At 46.4% G+C, this 21,232-nt stretch overlaps 1 long non-coding RNA gene across 1 annotated transcript in view; it reads right to left on the bottom strand.

Moving 5' to 3' along the window:
* Positions 1 to 20,386, bottom strand: part of LOC128346754 (uncharacterized) — a 34,279-nt gene extending 13,893 nt beyond the window's left edge. Inside the window, exons 1-2 of the long non-coding RNA XR_008317170.1 lie at positions 20,194 to 20,386; positions 11,745 to 11,847 (exon numbers count right to left, since the gene is read on the bottom strand). This is a non-coding gene — a long non-coding RNA (uncharacterized LOC128346754). The remainder of the gene's footprint in view (positions 1 to 11,744; positions 11,848 to 20,193) is intronic.
* Between the last annotated feature and the right edge of the window lie 846 nt (positions 20,387 to 21,232).

Below are 21,232 nucleotides of genomic sequence, written 5' to 3'. Positions count from 1 at the left end.
ATCTCCCTCCCTGAGGAGGCTCTCATCATTCTGTGAGAACCAGTACACCGACCTCATTCACAGAGCAGAGGACCTTGCTGGTGAACGCTCTCCTTATCTCACAATGGTTTTATCAATCTTAGTTCTCAACAGGCTGGCTGGTGGCCAGCAGGCCTGCTATATTTTCACTTTCCTGTTCATCCATGGGAGAGTATATTTGTTACTTAGATGGCATGCCCAGCCTTTGAGGCATGGAATAATTTGTCTGCCTGTGCTTCCCACTGTGTCTCTGCGCTCGCTCCCTTCACTGCTTTATCCCATTTGATTTCATCTAATGCAGGCTGTATTTATCCCACAAGGTACTTAACTGGAACTTAGCCTTCTGCTATTGCAGTCTCACTCTAGCTAGAACCTCACACACTAAGTAGGAGTTATGCTCCCTCACCAGGCCAGGCTGTAAGTCACAAACTGATAGCGATCTAAGACTATTTCACATCTCTGCTCTCTGTTCACTGGCATCAACACCAGAAATTTGAAGGGGTAGATATAAGGACATGCAATAGACACCACTTGTAGAGCCACAATTGACTCCAGCTCTCTGGTTTGTGTCCATCTTGGACAACATCCAGACTAAGTTAGTCAGGACTAAGTCCCAATGAAATTCATGGGAGTTAAGTTAGTCATAACTAACTTGTCTCCACGATTTTAATGGTGCTTAGTCATAACTAACTAATCTGGATGCTGCCCCATATTTTTCCAGGTGCAGATGTCTCTATCATATTTTATGGGATAAGCAATGATATGACATGACTGATGTATATACCACATATAATTGTGTGAATTGGATATTACTGCTGTGAGATGTTATTCTAAATAACAACACATATTCTGCAGTCAAGCTGAGAATGAATTGTAACAAATCTAGGAAAGAGGATGTTGTACCCTGTTCAGCAGCTAGACCCCTTCAAACTTCAAGTAGCTGAAGCACCAGATTTGCATTAATCACGGGCCCCACATGGTATCAGGCAACATTCTGTGGGGACCAATCTGGAGCCGCAGGGACAGCAAGTGTCAGCTGGTAAAGTTGTGCCGTGAAGTCGGTGTTGACTCCTGGTAACCACAGAGCCATGTGGTTTTCTTTGGTAGAATATAGCTGGGGTTGACCATTGCCATCTCCTACACAGTATGAGATGATGCCTTTCAGCACCTTCCTATATTGCTGCTGCCCAATATAGGTGTTTCCCATAGTCTGGGAACATACCAGCAGGGATTCAAACCAGCAACCTCTTGCTCTCTAGGCAAGTTACTTCCAAGTGTCAACTAGTAGGCAGGAAACGCTTATTAAGTACCTTGGACAGCTCCAGGCTGATCCAGACAGTGCTCTGATAAACCTCAGAACTCAACTGTCATTCAAATTCTGGTGCAGGACTAATAACTGCCCACACTGTTTCACTCCAGTAAGAACTGGAAGGATCTGAAAGAAGCAGTGCTCTCACTTGGAGCTTTGCACTTCAGTGCTACTGCTGAGTAATGTCACTTCTTGGTGTGTCTTCTGCCAGCTTGGGTTGGGGCTTACAGTACACTGAAAAGGATGGGGTGTCAGGGTTGCGCTCTCTCTCTTTGAGTGTTCTGAGTTGCTAGAATCTGACAGTGTTCTGAGTTGCTAGAGTCTGAGTTGCTAGAATCGGAGTCCTCTTATTTAGAGAGCCCTGTGGGTTCCTCCCTCTTAGCCTGTGCTTCAGGTAGTATGAGGAATGCAAACTCACCCATGCTGGTAAAAGCCATCCCTGTCTTCAAAGTTCTCAGCTTGAGATCAGAGTAATGGCAGTAGTCAGATTTAGCCATGTCATCTCAAATCAGGTTGCAAGAATGTTTTCCTGGGACATCTGAAAGCACCCTTGAGTTGAAGGGTTGGATAAAACCAATTCACCCTCTGAAGTTAAAAATTTCAGTGGGTTAAACAAAACCGAAACTTGTTTGGGCACTGGGAAGTAAATAAAAAAGTACAGGAAAATGAAACTTATTTTTTAAAATTAGTAATGAAAATGTTGAATAGACGCTTGTGCTTCTTAAAGAACCCAAAAAAGGGGGGGGTCTTGCCTACAAGGGACTTTGATGGGAACAAAAGATCCACTCATAGCAGCATAGAGGATTCCAGCCCCTTCAAATTGCACATAACCACAAATGACCCTCTGCTGGTCTCCCACACATCTGCATGTCTGATGAGAATGAAAGTGGAGCCAATGTGTGGGCTGGGATGCCCAGAGGTGCAATGTCAACATGGAGGTTTCCCACACTGTACTGCATCTTTTCCCCAGCTGATTTTTCCGGTACTTCTTGTTTAACAGCAAGAAGGTCAAAGTGGGAGCAGACTATATTCCCACCCTGCTGTGCCCTTTCTGAGTGTGATGCTTGCTCAGGAAATCTCCTTGCCTAAACATTTCACCTCCTTCCAAGCAGGTGTGCAGCAAAGGGCCTCAGAATGAAAGCCCAGTTACCACTGTCTTTCTCGCCTGACTGAAGGCCAAACCCCTGGCCTAAGGCAGATTTCACAATTACAATTCTCCTTTTCCAATTTCTGAGAGATGATGGTCTGAAAAGTGGGATATACATATCCTATAAACAGAAGCCCTATTCAGGCATTATGTTGTACCTGCATTCAGATCTCTGTACACATGCATATGTTTTTGTATGAATGACTATACCTGTGTGAATCTAGGTAGAGGCTCCCTGGAATGTATGATACCAATAGAATATGTACTGCTGAATCTGCATTCAACATAACATGAAGATAACTGTACCTGCATACAGACCTGTACTTGGGTACACAAATTGTACAGTGTTGTATAACGCATTAATAGGGCTAGAGGATGCCTGATAACTGGGCAAAGAGGCGTCTCTTTGATATTTTGCAAGGCAAGGGGGGCTCCAGAAGGGGGGCAAGGGGGCAAGCACCCCCTCAGACAAGTAGATTCTCCCCCACTTGCCTCCCCATTTCTGTTTCAGAAAACTAATATATGGGACACAGCTCTCCCACCCATGAATGCACTTTGCATAAATGCACAGGGTCTCACAACATACTCAGTAAGAGCATACATGGCTCAGCCTCACCGATCACTGTTAACTCTTCCACCATGATTGTTCTCATCATGAGAACGTGGCCGAAGGTTCTTTTTAGATTGTGGGAATAACAAAACTAATAACAATATCAGTGACCTGTTGCATGCACTCCAGAGCATCCCTGACCAGTGGGATTTTCAGTGTTCTAAGGCTGTCTCAAGGCCATTCCCAGTGTCCAAAGAGGATAGAAAGGTAGACCATGCATCCCGCCTCAGTTCTTTAGGCTCAGACTGAATCAGAATTCACTTGTACTAGCAGGGCAGGCAGCACACATTCGAAGAAATGGGTGGATTTGCCCAAGTCTACCTGAGATTGTTTCTCAGGTAGAAACAACCTGAGGGGAAATAGATGAAGATCATTCACACAACCAGCCCTACCCGGATAGGGCTGGCCATGTGGCATGCCGGGATCGGTCCTGATCCTGGCACTCTGTACCAGGGTAGCCTGGCTTTTGCACCCAGGGAAATAGTGAGGTAGAAAGGTGTGACTGCTCCCTTCTACCCCATTTCCCATCCGTGTGGCTGCTAGGGCTGCCTACAGACTGGGCAGCCACAGAGCTGGGCAGCAGGAGCACCTGGCAGCAGGGAAATTCCCCAATGCTCTGTGCTCCCCACGCAGTGCATTGTGGGATGCTGGAGTACTTCCTCCTCTGGATCCCTGCTCTGCCACTTGCCACCCTGGCATTTGTGTTGGCGCACGAGCAACAGAGGGACAGGGAGTGGCAGGATTATCTGCGGGGAGGCAGGTAGGAGCCCGTCTCCCTGCCAGCCCTCCTCTGCACCCCATATAATGGTCGCTCCTTCACCCAGCCCCTATGGTTTCAATGGCCGCCGGCCCGCTGGTGCAAGCCCTCCTCCCTCACTTTTAGCCCACGTAAAAAAAAACCCTGGCTACCCAATTGAAGAGTGCCAAGATGGGGACCGATCCTGGCACGAGCAGTGTGGGTAGGGCTGTGGAAGACTGGGTAGGGCTGCTTGTGTGAATTGCCTTACTGAGTTTATGCACACACGCACGTGTGTGCGCACACACAGGTCATGTGGGACACCGGAACCAATCCTAGCGCTACCCTGCTGTGGAGCCCCGGTTTTTTACCCAGGCTAAAAGTGAGGTAGGAGGGCATGTGCACGCCCTTCTACCCCACCACCCAACATGTGGCTACCACAGAGGCCAGAGAGAGGAGCACCTTAGCCTCTAGAACTTCAATGCACCGCACAAGCAGCACGGTGCATTGTAGGCTTTCTGGAGGCTGGGTGTCCTTCCCCCAGCTTCTCTATTGCCATACCACTCTCTACAGAGGCACTTGTCTGAGAGCATAGTGTTGAGCAGGACAGCAGTGGAGGTTGTATGGGGGTAGGCAGGACCTATCCTGCTTTCTGCCCAGCCCCGGAAATGAGGTCATGTGAACAACCTCATAATATGCCCTGCAAGTCTCCCAAATGTAGCTTGGTGGACTCATCTAGAAGGCCCACTTCTGCATACATCTTTTAACAAGGTGGTTTTTAAAAAAAAAAAGTTGAGAAGTCTGTCATGAAAACCCAATGTGCCTGCCAGCTCCCCAACAAAAATACTTACTTTCAGTCCTCTTCTTTCTTTGTTGGATAAAAAAGGCTATTTCCTGCTACAACTTTCCACACAGGTAGCTATTTACTGGTTGCAATGCAAAAGGTGGGCAGGGGGGAGACTCTGACTTACAAATCAGAGAGCCCTTCATTTGTAGCTTCCTTCTATTGCAGGGATTGGATGCATAGAGCCAGAGAGATTTCATGGGGAGGGGGCAGGGCAGTGGAGGTGGGGCGTAGGCAGTCCCCAGCTGTTCAGCATTTGGTTGGGTGAGGGAGGCTGTCCCCGGAGTCATTAGACTCCAAAGGACACCTCGCCCTCATCATGTTCCAAGTAGCAAATCCTATGTTAAATTTAATTTAAAAGCCATCTTTGCCTTAAATTTCAAAATAAACCTTCTGTACAATAATAATGATAAAGCAGGGAGCTGGCACTCTGGACAGCAGAGATTTTTCTTGTTGACACCAAGTTTCCGATTAAAGGCAGGCAAACATAAATCCTTCTTCATAATTGCTGCACTTGGTTCACTTGCATCCCTTAGCAGAATGGATTTTGCATCCTTCCCCCCACACACCCACTGTCCTCTCCAGCAAATATCAACCTGCCCTGTCCTTAGCCCTGCATGAGAGCAGAGAAGGGATCCTTTCTTCCTCACAGTGAAGGTGGGGAGGGGGAGGAGAGGCTGACCTACAACTTTTCCTGGGGCAAGTCACACAGAGCTTTTTTACATGTTGCAAAGTCTAACCCGAGGTCACCGATAGTTTGAATTGAGCCATCCTAATCTAATAAGGGAAATGCACGTGAGGATGCAGGCTTCTGCTTGTGTCTCCTGCTGTGGATGGAGCTACATATTTGGATTCCATTGCACTGGCTGAATGTATCTTTTGATATGGATGGGGATGCACGTGGCCTATCTTTTTGGGGGACCACTAGTTGTCACACACAACCAAACCTGGATCAGGGGTTAAGGTCTCCAGTAGCTGAAAGCCCCCATTGCTGAAACATAGGAAGCTGCCTTATACTGAGTCAGACCATCAGTCCAACTAGCTCAGTATTGTCCACACTGACTGGCAGCAGCTTCTCCGAGATTTCAGCAAGCCCTACCTGGAGATGCCAGGGATTGAACCTGGGATCTTCTACATGCAAAACAGCTGCTCTGCTACTGAACTGGGTACTCTGTGAAATTAAGTATATGCACACATATTGCAAATAAACTGTAAGGCACAAGGATGATTGGTTCTCCAACCAGGACCCTCAGTCTGATTTATTTATTGTTAAATTTCTATACCACCTTTTATTAAAACAATCTCAAGACGGTTCACACAAAAGTTAAAACAAGCCTACAAAAATCACACAATTAAAATATTAACTAAAATATTAAAATACAGATCTCATTAAAATATTTAAAAAACAAGCACAATATAACCATAAAGGATACAAAGCAGCAGCAATAAAACCAATCATATAAAAGCCTGAGTAAAAAGCCAAGATTTCACATGTTTTCAAAAACTGTGATGGAGAATGAGGAACAGATGGCCACCGGGAGAGCATTCCAGAGTCAGGGGGCAACAACTGAGAAGGCCCTGTCCTGCATGCACGACAGCCGAGCCTCCCTCATTGTCAGCACCCAGAGCAGAGCACACACACCCCAATGACTTCATCAAGCGGGCAGAAACTTTTGGGAGCAGGCAGTGAGCAGGTGGTGTCCCGAAGGCACACCGGGCCCAGTTATGATTGCCACCCCTCCAGGAACTGGCATCAGTCTCCAGTGAAAATAGAAAGCAATTTCAATAGTTTGATGGTGTGGAAAATATTGGGGGAACTATTGGAGGAATAATTTCCATGAAAAGCTTCAGTCAGAGTGGGCAACCCTAGGCACTATTCAACTCCTGCCTCCAGACCAGCTCTCTGTTCTGAGCAATTGATCACATGGGAGTCAGTAATGTCCCTCTGGTATGCAACCCTGGCCTGTTTCTGACCAGATCTCCTGCCTCTGCTCACGTCTGTCTGGTCTGAGACCCTACCCCATTCCTTCTACTTCTGGCCCTCCACTCTATGCCTGCCCACATCAGAACCAGACTCCTTATCTGCAGCCTGCCTCGGAACTTGGCCAAGGCCTGACGCTAATCAGTTTACTCAAGCCAAATGAGGATAATGAACCAGTTCTTATATCAAACCACTCCGCACCCTCCTAGCAAGCACCAGTCCTGCGACAGGTTAATAAGACCCTGTCAGAAAATCCCATTTCCCATCTCCTTCCAAGATCAACAGGCCATCTAGCTAGCCTATATGGGCTGAACAATGCTGTGAGTTTGAATTCTGGATGTTTGCCTGTTTTTGTAGTCTTGAGAGGAGACTGAAGCAAAGAGCCAACCCAATCTCCCTATCAGCATACTATTATCAAGTGTGTTCCCATCCCATAATATCAAGGCTGTTCCCATACCACATAGGACATGACTGAATTTTCTTTACTTTACTGTGTTTACCAAGAGGTTGGTAAAATGGTTTTTACCATGTATGGGGCAAATGGTATTTTTGTTTGGCTTTAAGGGGCTAAAAGGTATGATGCCATTCAGCAGCTTCCTATATCGCTGCTGCCTGATAAAGGTGTTGAAACATACCAGCGGGGATTTGAACCAGCAACCTTCTGCTTGTTAGTCAAGCATTTCCCTGCTGTGCCACTTAAGGTGCCTACCTTAAGGGGGAGCCCAGGCGAAAATCAAGTGCCAGGAAAGAAAAAAAGACAATGAGCCCATTCACACAACCGGGCACGCAGTGAGGGAGGGTTCAATCTACCTCCCACTAGATGATCCCTCTCTAGCCTTCTGGGGCACAAGCCGTGCACCCACATGACCTGCACTGCCAAGAGCAATTCAGATGCGACTTGTTTTCCTGGCCTCTGCATATCCCACAAGGCACTGCGCAACGAATATGGTGCCTTGGGGGATTCGCCCCTCTCTGTGTCGAGTCTCATGAGCCCGGCAGCCGGGTTAAGGGAGTGCTTGCTCTCTTAAGAGCCTGAGCCGGGCTTTGAAGTGGGGTTAGGCTGAGTGGGAGCACCCAGACTCAGGCTGCTCTAACCTGGACTAGGCTGCTCATGAGAACAGTGTCAGGGAGAAAACATAGGTCTCATTGTGGAAGAGGGAGGAAAGGGTGGATCCAGGGAGCCAATAGATAGTCCTGGGGTGGGGCAGGGAGCAACTGGGAGGCAACAAGAAGAAGCAGCATGAAAGAAAGGAAACTGAGGCTGTGTTCACACAATCACAGTGATCCTTCTGTTCCTGCAGAGCTGATTGTGAGAACGCAGCATTTTGGGGGAATCCTGGTCAAACCACTGGCATTAACCATGCTAAATAATCAGGACCACTATGGTTTGATCAGAATTACCTGGAAATTCTGGGTTCTCAAAATCAGCTCTGCAGGGCTCAGTGATCCTGGTTATCTCTTTAACCAGGATTGCCATAGTTGTTGGAACACAGCCAAAGAAAGTTGCAGTTCCTAGAGGGAGGGGTGAGATAGCTTTATCTCAGCCATCCCAATGCTTAAGGATAGCTCTAGTTTGACAAGAAAGAGCCCCCCCCATGTTTTAGGGGGGCAAGAATCGGACTCTTCCCAATCCCTAACAGCTTTGAGCAGCTGCTTCAGCCTGCTCACTCTGCCATTTCCAGTGATACAGGATGGGGAGGAGAAAAGATGGGTGTCTCCAGAGTTGGTTGTTGTCATAGCAACCTGGCCTAGCCTGCAACACTGGACAAACAGCAGTTTTCAAGGATGGGCTTCTCCATTGTCAAGCAGCCAGAGCAGAGGCTTTTGTACCAGTGCTTTCCCAGCAGGCCTTGCTGAATAGGTGCGGGTTCATGAACCTTCCCGGCAGCTGAAGAAACAAACAAATATTTGACCTTCGACCTGCTGATGACGTTTCAAGGATCCTGATGGGAATTTTGATTGGGGATGGGGGGAACTGCCTTGGAGATGAACAATGGTTTTATCTTCTTTGTTTCTTCTAACCCAGTTACACCCCAAAACCCAGTTTTTAAACCCACTGCAAATGAACCTGAGACACTGACGACCAGTCAACCGAGATCTTTTGTTTCATCTCTGCAGACAGTTGTCTTATGCTTTGTGGACAATATTATCCCCTTAGAGGACACAAGGAGAATATTTGCATATGTCAGTCCTCAGAATCTCCCTTCACATTTTTCTCTGTTTTGCCATTCAAGAACACGGAAGGACTTAAAAACAAAATGTCGCCTTTTGCTGATGAGAATGTTTTTCCTTCACACATATGCATTGATGAACTATTGCAGGGTGGTGACTAGAATTTTGTAAACTGCTATGTTCAGCATTGCTAGTAAGATCTGTGCTATCACACATATCTCTCCAATGATTCTTAACCCGAAAATTTTGTGCAGAATCTTCTATCTGGTACTGAACTTGAATTCCAAGAATAATTTTAATCAAGTTTCCAGTTCTCATGGCTGTGGAGATATGTGTGAAAATAGGAAAGCAAAGACTTCAAAAGGCCCTGCTGCTCAGGGAATAACATATGTTAATGCCCACCGGCATGGCTGCCAACTATATTTTTCTTCTTATATGATCCCTCAACCTTTTTCTTACCTATATCTAGGGCTGAGAATGATTCTAGGCCTGAACCTTGGAGAAACCACTGGCAGTCTGTGTAGACAATATTGAGCTAGATAGACCAATGGTCTCAGTATACAGCAACTTCCTATGTTCCTAATTCAGCATTCTGGGACACACACACACATACACAGACATACATGTCAATATATAAAGCTTCAAAGTAAGCAAAGTTACATAAGTAATATTAGTTTTCACCCTTTATTTTGAGAGCAAAATTTGAGTTTTGTTTTTTGTTTTTTTTTTTAAAATACAAATCTGATGAATAGGATGGGCAAAAATTCAACAGATCAGGCTTTCTCAGCATTACACCTCTGTGCAGGAACAGTTTCACCTCTTGAATGTATCCTGCCATGCAGCTATTAAAGGCACAGGAGCCTTGTCAGGAAAAGGCAGCAACCTCAGGGGACATTGGTGGCTATGTTATTTATCATGTTTGTATCCTATTCATCCTTCAAAGAGATCAGGGCCGTGCTCATGTGATTACCCTGTTTTATCCTCACAATAGCTGTGTGAGGAAGGTTAGGCTGAGGTGTAGAGACTTGTCCATGACTCTCTTGGTTGCACAGTGATTTGAACCCAGGTCTCCCCGGGCCTAGACTTAATGTTTAGAACCAAAAGAGATTCCGAAAGCTATGTAACAAAAATGCAGAGGCAATCCTTTCCAGGGAGCAACAAGAACAACTCGTCCCTGACCACTACACGCCCTGATTCAGCATTGTAGCTTGATTATTAGTGTACAGATGTCATCGACAAAAGAGAGGCCCTCACTGCAGCTTGTGATGTGGAAGTCTCTATTTGATCAGTTTTTCTAATTGCAGCAGGTACTCCACATGCTGAACAAGCTTGAAATGGACTAGACCAGGCTGAAGAATTGTCCAGATCGTTAGTTACTTCTAGACTCCTTATATTCACTCTGAGAAAAGGTGTTTAAAACCTTTTTAAAAATATTCTTAAATGTCATGTCTTGGACTTGCATTTAAAAGTGGGCAGGGGGCTACATGAGCATTCATGTGGGTATGTGGCTAAGCACTCATCCTTTCATAAAATATATATAGTTATGAAGCTGCTTTATGTTGAGTTAGAACTTTCGTCCATGTCAGTCAGTATCATCTACACTTGCTGGCAGGTGATCCCCAGGGTTTCCCATGGGGAACGTTCCGAGCCCTGCCCACAGATGCCAAATATTGAAACTGGGATGATCTGTATGCAAACAGCTATAGTGTTAGGATTAAAAGCCATTCTCCTTTGAGAGAGAGAGAGAGAGAGAGAGAGAGCGACTGACTTTGGATACCTGAATTTCAAAATGGGTACTTCCCTGTTATTAAGAAGACTCACATATGTGCATTGCAATACCACAAATCTGCATCAAGTACTGGAAGAGTCACGGGCCACATTCGCACATAACACAAAACCAGCTGTCCCTTCAGCTCTGGTTTTGGAAACTGTATGTCCAAATGTGAGCAACTGTGATTTCATTGAGAAATTGACCTGCAGCTTCCCTCCTCGGGCAGCAGTGATATAGGAAGATGCTGAAAGGCGTCATCTCATACTGCACGGGAGGAGGCAATGGTAAACCCCTCCTGTATTCTACCAAAGAAAACCTGTGGGCGCCAGGAGTTGAAATTGACTTGACGGGACACTTGACTTTCCCCCCTCCCCGAACTCTAATTTATACCTTCAGTCTGAAGTAAGTACCTCCAGTTTTGCAGTGCCAGCGTTACGTCTGAATGCTGGCACCCTAGGTTTCCCTCCTGCAACCGGAGTTCAGGGAGGAAGCTCCTCCCTCACTCTGGCTGCTATTGACTCCAGGGTTGTTCTTCAGTAAAGAAGGGAGCCCAGGCAGCCAGTTCCCCCTCCTCTCTGCAGGCAGCAAGACTGCAGAGAGGGAGCTCTCTATTTCATCTGAATGCAGACTGGAGAGCGGGAGGAGGAGGTCCATTGGACTTGCGCTTCTGTGTTAGGTCCAAAGGCAGCCTCTGTCTAACACTCGTACTCAAAAGCACTCAGTCAATTGCAGCACTGCTGGTTACACTTTTGGGGGACGGTTTGGGTTTGCCCAGGGTTATAGCTTGAAGTGCTATCAAAAAACCCTACAAAACCGGTTTGCCAGAGACGGTGGCACACAGAGACAGTGGTTTGCCACAGATGGCTGGCACAAAAAACCCCAACACACAAATGTGTGTATCTCAGGGAATGATGCCTCTGCGATGCAGCTTCCGAGTCCCCGCAGAGCTATCATCTGCATCTGTACGCAATCTGAGTCTGGAGAGGAAATATTCGATGGAGGGGGAAAGGGAATGGCCTTGCTTCGCTGACATGCTTGGGATTCTGGTCAGGCTTAGCAGCTGGCAGGCAGGAATAGCAGAGCCATTTATCCTTGAGCAGCAGGTACTGAAAGGGCTTCCCTTCCTCCAGGAGATCAAGAAGCAGATAAAACTCACCTGCTGCAGCAGAGGGCATTAGAGGAGGGTGGTGAGTACCACATGCTGGGTAGTCCAGTTGCTCGACCGGTCAAGATGTGAAGACCGCTGAGGTCTGCTCCAGCTATTGCAAGAGGAGAAATAATATATACGTCATACATAAGATGAGACACTTTTCAAGAGGAACTGAATCCAGGGCTGGCTTGACAGATTGTATATGTGTCTCAAGTGTCACACATGTTGTGCATCTAAGTCTAGTCTGCACTATATTTAGCAGGAAGCCACATCAGCTTTGCAACTACAACTTACACAAGTGCTGTAATGTACTGACCTAATCCTGAAAGTGATATTGTATGGAAGGTAGGTTGGAATGACGCACTGACAGATATGCAGATCTGAAGTACTGACATGTATCAGTACTAGGTCTGTGCACGATTGCACATTTTGGATTAGATCCAAATCCAATCCGATCTGAAACTATAGATTTCAGTTTTGGGTCCTTTGGGTCCTTCAGAATATCATTTTCATTTGTGGTATTGGATTTCCTTTCAGAAACCTGATAATTTTTGTTTAAAATCCCCATGGGTCTATGGGGAAATTTAAAAAAAAATCAGTAGGGGAAAATGGCTGGGCAGGGAGCTCTGTAATTTGGCACATATATAGGAGGAGGATGGCAGGGCCCTGTGTATTTAATTGCAATTAAATCATCCCATCAATTTATTTTTAATTATTTTTTAAAAAATAACCCAGAAATCATACTCACATCTGAGAATTGCAGCAAAAAGTGATGTAACATCCAAGGATAACAGGGGAAGTGATATAACATCAGAGAATCTACCATTTTATTTTTAAAATTGTAAGTAAATAATCACCTAAATAAAGAAATAAATGCACAGGTGGGCAGGCAGGCAGAGAAGCCAACTCCCCCTACCAGCCACTATTGGTGGGGTGTGGTGGACTCTTTTGTTTTTCTGCTGCCAGTTTGTACTCCAAAATTCCAAATTTTCCCCAGAATTTTTCCCAGAATCCCTGAAACCATACTGGATAATTCTGATCCAATATAGGCTCCCCTATTTCAGATCAGAATTATCTCAAACATCCTTTGAAATGGCCTCTATCAGACCATTTCTGAAATCCAAGATCCAAAAATGCACAGACCTGATCAGTACCATAGAGAGTGGCTCACTTTCTACCCCTTCATAGAGGCTCAACATGTGGAATGGGGGTAGGATCGTGTCCATCATCCTGATCTCTGTGCAATGATATGCAAGTCAGAACAAAACCTCTGCACATTCAACTTATACACACATCGGTTCTCTTCTAATCTTTGGATCAAGATGTGGAGGTTGATGCGAGGGCAATAGTCATGATACCACTCCCCTCTCCATGTGTTGGAGCCTATGTGGTTTCTGGAGGTGTGGGAAGGACTCTCATGTAGTGTGATAGCTAAGAACCAAAGCTGTGAACCAGAAACCCCAAGGCTGAAATCACCCCTCTGCCATGAACTCACTGGGGGCCTTAGGCAAGCCTCTGTTTGTATCTCAATCTCAACCTCCCAGGTGCAATATGGGGATAATTATACTGGTCTACCTTAAAGGGCTGTTGAAAGGATCACAGAGATGATGAATGTGCTTTAAAGGGCTACATAAATAAACGTTAAGTATGATTAAGCACGTGTTCTAAGTAATAGAGAAATCCACATTTTGAAATGGTTGCCAATTTTTTGAAAGGGATTCAAAGGACACAGCACGTTCCCTGCCCCATTTGGTTTTTTTAATCTCACAAGAAACAGCTGCACAACTCTGTAAGTGGCTTCCTGCCCTTTCTCCATACATGCTTGGCTGGAAGCAAAGCTGCTCCCCTCAGTCATAGACCAGAGGTAGGAAGAGGCTGGCGGGGTGGGGGGGAAGGGGCAGCACTAAAGCAGGGGGAGGTCATGGAATCCCCATGTCACATCAGATCTGGCCCTTGGGGTGCCTTTGTCATAGGGCCCCAAAGCCAACAGCAAAAATTATTTAAATTGCCCATTGGCTGCAACCTCAAATAAACATTTCCAGAGAAGCTCCCCCTAGTGGTTGTTTTGCTCCTCACAAGTTTCACCTGAGGCTGAAGATGTGCCAGGGTGGCACACATAAACATTTCTAAAATAAGGGGGAGCAGAGGTGTCTGAAATGAGAGGCGTCGATTTTACTCTGAGAAAGGTGGAAAGTGTGGAAATAAGGGACATCTATTACATTTTGTGAAACTATGATGCTTTGCTGTAAAGGATGACCCTTTTCGATGAGAAATGTTCCTTTAAAGGTGGAACATCTGGTAACCCCAAAGAGGAGTAACATATTACTCCAATACTGAAGAACCAAAACATGCTATCCACATAAATCATAGGAAAGATAGGATATAGACTCTTGGAACTTTCTGATTCATGGCAGGACCTTAGTTCTGCTTTTTTGAGGATTGGGGAGGAGAGAGATCCAGCTCCTAATCTGCCTGGCCCTGCACAAATCTCAGCATTGTACATTATTCTCCATTAAAGCATGTCATCACATAAGGCCATGAAGGGGCAAGATATGTGAAGTGCTCTAGGATCGAATCAAACTGCTAACAATGTATGGCATTTAGCAATGGCAAGCACTCCATGTGGAAGACAAATGAAAACATGGGGTTTTTTCTATTTACAATAGGCCCTAAACTAGGGGTTCTCAACCATGAGTCCCCATATATTGTTGGACTATATTGTTGGACTTTGACCACAATGGTTAAAGACAGCGGTCAAGGACCCCTGTGGTAGGGATGACAGGTGTTGTACTCCAGCATCTGTGGACGCAAGGTTGAGAAACCCCTGCTCTAAAGCTTCCCTCAGTAAACTCACCCAAATTATTATTATTATTATTATTATTATTATTATTATTATTATTATTAACATTTATATCCCACTCTTCCTCCAAGGAGCCCAGAGCGGTGTACTACATACTTGAGTTTCTCTTTCACAACAACCCTGTGAAGTAGGTTAGGCTGAGAGAGAAGTGACTGGCCCAGAGTCACCCAGCTAGTCTCATGGCTGAATGGGGATTTGAATTCGGGTCTCCCCGGTCCTAGTCCAGCACTCTAACCACTACACTACGCTGGCTCAAATGACTCATCCTATGACCTCACAGATCACAGCCTGGTCTTTATCAGAACGTTTATAAATGAACAGGCTGGCCTATACTGGGAGGTTGTTTGGCCAATCAGGGAACAGGGCTGAAAGCCAAGAGGAGCCTGAAAAGACCATCTTATTACAGCAGAATGAAATGTTCTGTGGCGTCTCCAAATTCCTTGAGTAGACACGACTAACTTGGCTAACCATGTTATTTCTCTTGTACCATTTGCTTATACATGTTTTACTTCAGCTGCTGTATCACACCAGAGAGCCACATCAAACAGGCACCACCCATCCAGGGTGTCTTCGATAGCCAACCGCACTGAATGGCCAGTAGTCTCTTCCTGAAGCATAAGAAGCAGCATTTGTTTAGTGGCAAGATGAAAAGTATCCTGCAGCCCGATCCTATGCAGAATTGGGCATCTAATCACACCTAACTCTCTGCATAGGGTTGCAGCTTTAGATTATCAGGTAGTGTCCAGACTGCAGTGAAGATTAGCGGGATTAGTGATAAGAAACAGTAGGGCTGTTCGCCCAAGCTAAGCTAGGCTGTTTGTGTGAAGTGCTGGGATGGAGCCCAATCCCAGTGCTGCCCCTGCCCCAAGCCCGAGTTTGCAACCCAGTGTTTAGCCGAGGTTAAGCGAACCCATGGTGAACCATTGTTTAACCTTAGTTAACCATCACCATGGTTAACTATTGCTTAAACTCAGCTGGTGATTGTCTGGGCAATCGCTGCCACGTTAAGTGGCTTCCCCACAGCCTGCTGCCATTTCCGACAGCAAGCCAGGGGGGGGAGCCACTGCGCTCACAGCACGGGGCAACCTAGGATGTGGGAGGCAGGAAGTCCTCCCACTCCCAACTCCTCCTGGCACTGCAACACCGCTCAAGTGGGCGTGCAGTGGGGGTGAGTGGAGGGCAGCCGCTGCTCCTTGGCCAGGGAAGGCACTGGCAAATTCGGCCAGCATGGTGTAGTGGTTAGAGTGCTGGACTAGAACCGGGGAGACCCGAGTTCAAATCCCCATTCAGCCATAATACTAGCTGGGTGATTCTGGGCCAGTCACTTCTCTCTCAGCCTAACCTACTTCACAGGGTTATTGTGAGAAGAAACTCAAGTATGTAGTACACCGCTCTGGGCTCCATGGAGAAAGAGTGGTTCCAAAAGACCTTGGAGAGCACCTCAACACCATAGGGGCCACAGAAATCACCATCAGCCAATTACAAAAAGCAGCTTTACTGGGAACAGCCTATATTCTGCGACGATATCTATAACAACAGCAACAACATTGACAATAAAATTCAGCCATCCCAGGTCCTTAGGAAGGACTCGATGTCTGGATAAAACAAACCAGTCAATAACACCTGTCTGACTGTGTAAAATAATAATAATAAGTTGGCAAGCAATTGAAATCAATGGGAAACAGGGGGCTAGGGGTTAGGTGTGGTCACAAAAAGACCAAAAAATCAAAGAAAACATATTTAGAATGTGTCAAAAATCACCTGGAATCCCTTAAAATCACCAAGAATAAGCAAGAGGAGTGAGCAAATAGAACCTCTTGAAAATTTTGAACCCAAAAAAATCACTCTATGGTAATTTTGAACACCAAGCCCCCCAAAAAACCATTCAAGTCACTTTAAATTGCAAGAAGCTGGCAGGGTCAGCAAGAGGAATGAGCAGCAGATTGAACCTCTGAACCCTCCCCCTATTGCAGAAAACCCCCTAAAATCACTTTAAAAAATCCTCCCCAAACTGCATATATTCAGGTCGTGGTTGGCGAGACCGGTCACAATTTCCCATTCACAAAAACTGTGATTGGGAAAACCACGTTCGGCAAGGGATGACTGTATAAAGCATTAAGAAAACTACTCCGTAGGTAGGAAGTGACAATGAAGTAGGCAAAAGAAAGGCACTTGGTAGTGAAAACTGATCCATGCACTGTAGTTGTAAGGGGGATTGGGTGGTACGAATGAAGAAGTAGAAATAACAGAGTTTGAAGGCCTATTATTTAAAAAGAAAAAAGAAAAAGCTTTTTAATATATTCTTTCAGGAAACAGACACTGAGGGTATTCTCATGATCAGTGGAAAGCGGGCGAAGGGAGCTTAGCCCGCTCCCCACGGATCATGGGAATCACCGGGCTTGCAGGCGAGCCCGGTTTCCCCCAAGCGGGTCACCTGCTTAACTCCCCTCCCCTTAGCCCAGGTTAGTGGAGCAAGCGCTCCGCTAACCCAGGTTTTTTTGGTTGTGTATTGCTGCAGCGCGGCTCCACGCCATGGCAACACATGAGGAGACCCCCGCCGGGAGGCTGAAACAAGCCTCCCGCTCCTGGTGGTTTATCCAGGATGCTCCGTGCACTTGTGCGGGGCATCCTGGAACTTCCGGGGGCTGCACAGCCCCCAATCCCCGCAGCCCCCACCAGCTCAGTGATGGAGCCAGCAGTCATGTGGGCGGTCGATCCAGCCAGCCAGGGCTGCCAAAACGATCATCTGCTCTCCCCGCAAACCTGCTCTCAGCGAGTCTCACTGATTGTGAGACTCGCCTCACTAGCTTTTTTCAGACAGCTGAAGTTGATCTGAAGGAGGCATCACTGCCTGCAGAGTGTACACTCATCCCACTTATATCTTTGATAGATAGTTTCAGCAGGAGCTTTTTCAGACAGCAGCTTTTCCACAACTTTACTTTGGGGAGGTGGATGTGCAAATAGATTTACCCCAAAGTCCATGCAATATTCAGAGAGCACTTCACCCACAATTCAGATTTTCCCCTCCGTGTTGGAATTTGGCCCAATTTATGTCCAGGGTTTTTTTAAAAATCCTCTTTTTGTGTCAGAGTATCCGTTATGCCCCAAACGCGCAGTAAGGCCTTGTGGTAAACTGGCAATAGAGCCTGCTATCTGAAAAATCTCCAGGTTTCTTTCAAAAACCTACAAAAACCTGTCTGGCCAGCAGTGATTCTGGGACAGACGCAGCATGGGTGTATACTCCATGCAAAGCACCTAGTAAGGCAGTTCACACAATCAAGAATAGGGAGGGGAAGTGTCCTATCACCCTATCTCGGGAGCTGTAGGTGCTCCTCATTTTGATCTTACACAAGGGGAAAACCAGGTTGGAGGTACTGAGCATGTAATGACCATCTGTTAAACAGGAGCTGGTTAGGAGGGCTTTTCCTCCTACCTGACTCAACAGCTGGATAAAGCTGCTGAGTAGCACCGAGCTCTCTTACCCAACAGGAAATGAGCTGATGATCACTGTTGGTGCCTTCTCCAGGTTTTTCCCTCCCAGACAATCAAAATCAGAAGCACACACAGCTCCCCAAACAGGGTGGGACACTCCTCCTACCTTATTCTTGATTGTGTGAACTGCCTTCCTCTCTCTTGACACTTTCAACCTATGCTTGGATTGTTGGAGACATAGAGCTTTCCCAGACAGCAAACTTCACCATGGGTTTTCTGCGAGGCTTTACTGCGAGTTCAAAGTTGCCCCCCCAAAATGATTCAAAAAGTTGATTTTTTTTAACCCCAGATATAAATTGGGCAACACTCTATGAAAACCCCGAATTGTGTGTGAAGTGCTCCCCAATCACTCACAGGGACTTCGGTGTAAATTTGGCAGATATGTGAAAGCACACCCTCCATTCCTGAGGAGATGCAAACTAAACAAAAAACCTTCCTGTTCCCCTTTTGTATTATCTGCCTCAGTTGCTGTTCTTTTAGAAGCTTACAGGGGCATGATTTGGCTGCTATCATGCCCTCCCTGTAGGGGGCTGGGCTTGTGAATTATATTAGCCCCCCAACCCCCAACCTTTCATCCCATCATCCATGCACTGCTTCCACCTCGCTTAAAACCTGTGTCCAGACTTGGTCAATGTTCTGCATGGGTTACACCTGTATGCCACAGTGTCCTGTGTTTTGCATTGTTCCACATTCATTCCTCATTTCCAAGTTCAGAGACTGAGAGGGGCACATTCTTCAAGATGCGAATCTAGACCAGCCTTATTCTTAGATGAAAATACATGACTGCCTAGGGCAGCATCTTTCATAGCATGGGGGTAAAAAGGTGTGCCGTAGCGGGGCAAGGGAGGGAAAATGAACCGCATGCCCCAGTGGGACAAGGAAGGGTGGCACCCCTGGTTTGCCACTCACTGTGCCCTTCCCCATACCTGCATCTGACTACCTTGCCCTGCCTCATGGAAGGGCTGCCCCTGCCTCTCTCTCTCTTTCTTTTTCTCCCCCTAAGCCACACGGCCTTGAACAAGCATGGTGCTGCCCTATCAGGGTCCTCCCTTCTTGTACCTCTGCAGCGGATTTCAGAGCTCCCCCCAGCCATGCCCATTAAAGCCGCCTCCGGCTCCCAAAATATCAGCTCATCAGCATCAAGCTGACAGATGGAGAGTCATTGCTATTAGTTGCTTCCCTTATCAGCACCCAAAAACGTGGTCTGTAAATAATGCATTCAGGAGGGAGCCACTGGCTGCTTATTTATGGGGAAGGAGTTGTTTGTTTGGTGTCAGATAGCAGGGAAGCTCTCATCCTAGGGAGTGGATCTGGCTAGTTAGTGCTTAGGTTGGCATTAAGGATCCAGAGCTTCCCCCAGCAACCTCCAGGCTGCTGCAAATGAGAGCTAAGCAGACCTGAAGCCAAGGCAGCATATTTCCACCTTTGGGGAAGTTAGGCCAGCGGAAGACAAAGGTTTGTAGCAAAACATGCTGAGCTTTGAACCTGGATGTCTCTGCATATTTGTTCTAAGTCCATCTGAATACAATCTCTGCAACTTCTCCCCATGCTGAACTTTGAACCTGGATGTCTCTGCATATTTGTTCTAAGTCCATCTGAATACAATCTCTGCAACTTCCATTAACATTATTCCTCCTGGAGTTTTGCAACTGTTTTCATTTTATTGTTGGACTTTGGTAGTATTGTCAACCACTTTGGATATGTTTCATAGAAAAGTGGTATAGAAATATTGTTACATGTACCAGCACATTGTTACTTCCCCCAGCAGTGCAAAGTAGCAGACGTACAGCACTGCTTGGATTCTGGCTTCCTTTGGAGGAGAGATCGCTGCAGGCTCATTATGCCTTTGAGATATTGAGCCAGCGTGGTGTAGTGGTTAGAGTGCTGGACTAGGACCGGGGAGACCCGGGTTCAAATCCCCATTCAGCCATGAAACTAGCTGGGTGACTCTGGGCCAGTCACTTCTCTCTCAGCCTAACCTACTTCACAGGGTTGTTGTGAAAGAGAAACCCAAGTATGTAGTACACCGCTCTGGGCTCCTTGGAGGAAGAGCGGGATATAAATGTAAAAAATAAATAATAAATAAATATTTGGTTTACTTACAAATATCCATGTTGAACATTAGGGTGGATTGGAATGCTATGAGTCAGCAACAGATTACATCAAATCCCGAGAGAGAAAATCCTGCACCCTAAAGGGCGTCAGCTCTCTACCCAGCTGCTTAATCCTAGTTTCTCCAAGCCAAAGTGGTTGACATCTGGACTATGCTACTCATCAGTAACTCTGAATAACTATTCAGGAGTTACTCTAAAGGAGGACTTAATTTCAACAGGACTTCCATCAAGTAATTCAGCCAGGATGTCAGCCAGTCTTTTCCCCTCTGTCTCACACCTAGCCTGTCCCAAGCTGCTTCCTTGGTTCCCTCTTTACAGGGGGGAGGGGGGGATTGGATGAGTCCCCTTGCACTCTCACAACAGGTGGGTACATGCCATCTCACCAGCTTTATATAACTTTCCCCATTAGGATTATTCAGGGCCATTAACACTCCCATTCAGAGACATCCACTGACCTCCTGAACTATCAGCCAGCACACCGCCAAATAATGAGTTGGCCAAGTAGTCATTATTTGATCTGTAGCAATATTCTGAATGAATGAATGAAACTGAGGACATGAATGTATACCAGCCTCTTGGAAAGACTGGACAGACCTCCCTGGGGCGGCCCTTAGATAAGGCGAGGTGAAGTCACCTCAAGCAGCAGATTATTGGGGCGTCGGCGTGGTGGCAAAATGTGCTCCTGTTCCCTGCTTTTTTAAAAGAGGGTGGGGGAGAAGGGGGAGGGTGCACACAAGGGAGGGCAGCATTGGGCATCCTGCCTCAGGCACATAGAGGCCTTGAGTCACCCCACGACCTCCCCATTCCCACAGTTTCTCCTGTCACTGCCTGTGGATAGGGAGGGCTCCACAGTGAAGCCGGCAATGAATTTAGGCAACAGGGATAGGGTGACAGGCCTAGGGCTTTCCACATACTCTGCTTTTGTGCAATACACTTGCCTGGTTTGCCGCTTATTTAAAAGGCACATCTTCTTCACTCAAGGTTACAGTTTTGTTGGTGGGATCTTTTCCAAGTACTCCATGGACTCC

The sequence above is a fragment of the Hemicordylus capensis genome, chromosome 2 (assembly GCF_027244095.1).
Source record: "Hemicordylus capensis ecotype Gifberg chromosome 2, rHemCap1.1.pri, whole genome shotgun sequence".
Taxonomy (NCBI): Eukaryota; Metazoa; Chordata; class Lepidosauria; order Squamata; family Cordylidae; genus Hemicordylus; species Hemicordylus capensis.
This window is presented reverse-complemented; position numbering and strand designations above follow the sequence as displayed.